The sequence below is a fragment of the Myzus persicae genome, unplaced genomic scaffold (assembly GCF_001856785.1).
Source record: "Myzus persicae strain clone G006 unplaced genomic scaffold, MPER_G0061.0, whole genome shotgun sequence".
Lineage (NCBI taxonomy): Eukaryota > Metazoa > Arthropoda > Insecta > Hemiptera > Aphididae > Myzus > Myzus persicae.
Genome location: NW_019100503.1, coordinates 17,068 through 18,816, shown reverse-complemented (window position 1 = coordinate 18,816; position 1,749 = coordinate 17,068).

Below are 1,749 nucleotides of genomic sequence, written 5' to 3'. Positions count from 1 at the left end.
ACTAACTATTGTTTTCTGAGATTTATTAAATTTGTCCATTCTAAATATATTATCAATAGATTCATTTGTTAATTCTTTTGATTTGTTCTGTTCTTTATTCAATAACATGTTTAATCGTTGGATGGTTGACTTAAATCTTAGATTAATATAAATATAAATCATTCAAATCATTGTACATCCTTAATATTTGTATTGTAATAATGATAATAATTTTACCTTTTATTTGATTTTTTGACAGTTTTGGTTTTTCTTAATATATTACCTAGTACACTACGTCTTCTAGGAGTAAGAACTGAACCCACATAATACGATTTATTGTTTTGAGTCAATCTTTTTTTATAAGTCCTAAATTGAGGAAATAATAAATTGCATTTTCCGCATCTCTTTTTCAAATCAGTTAGAATAGAACATTTATCATGGCGCCATATTGTACCTTCTAAGTGAGTGTTTTTTATGTGAATACCTAATTACAAATAATTAAATATTACAAAACAATATTATATCTATAATATAATATAATATAATAATGTATAATATATAGGAATAAATAATAATTATTATTTCCAAAATATTTTAAATATGCGTAGATACCTGGAAAGTTTATGACACTTGGGCCCCCTTGACAAATAAGTTGATTATCAAATAATTGAACAGTATTGGCAATTTCAATCATGTCCAGTGGGTATGTTAACTGTTTTAGACCTAACATTTTTGAGTCCTGGCGTTTTTGGTTTACAAAATAGCTTATGTTCAAGTTACTTGATTGAAAAACAATTTGTTTTTCAATAATGATTTTTATCTCATTTGATGATGATTTATTTAGTTTATACAATGATACCATACATAAATCTTGGTATAATATCCATCCAACTGGCAATAACAATCCTTTGAAAGATGAAAATAGGTCCTTCAATAAATCACATAAAGTAATAAATAAATTGCTGGTATAATTAAAATAGGTATTTTAAATAAATAAAATAGTAAAATAATATATACTTAACAAGATTAGATCTAACTGAACATAAATAATAATTTATAAATACTTTTATAAACATACTTGTGAGGATACTGTTGTACATAAACGTTTAGATGGGAGTTCACCAAATAATTCTTTTCTACAAGATGCAGGTACCATTGAATCACATTCAGCATTTTCAGACGTATTTAATGGAAAATTAAAAATTGATGGAATCGCACCTTTTTTTAATGCCATTTTTTTTCTTTTTCCCATCACCTATAGTTGATTATAAATTGTGAGCAATAAAATAATAATTTAAAAAAAATTCTTAGAATAAATATTTTATATTTTCTTACTAAATCATCTGGTCCACTGTAAGTTGTGATCAAATCGTCTTCAGTGAAATGTTCAGCACAAATGTAGGACACTTTATGTTTATTATAGGGCCCATTTATTCTGACAATAATTTCATTCCATGAATGGAAATCAGTAGCAGGAACTTTGAACAATGTTACATGTTTTTCTTTTAAACTCTTACACAAAATCACGGAACATTGCCGAGGCATTTTTAAAATGTATTTTAAACAATTTAAACTAAAACTATAAACTTCAGTCTTTAAATAGGTAGTTTCTTAAAATACGAATTAATGTTTTGTACTTTTGCATCTAGTAGTTGTGTAGTACACCAGGTAGCAGTTACAGTCACGATTGTACCAAACCGAAACATTTGAGAGCCATACCACTACACCCCCCCAGTCTATCGTTTCCAGTCCTGTATATCTTAGTCCGTG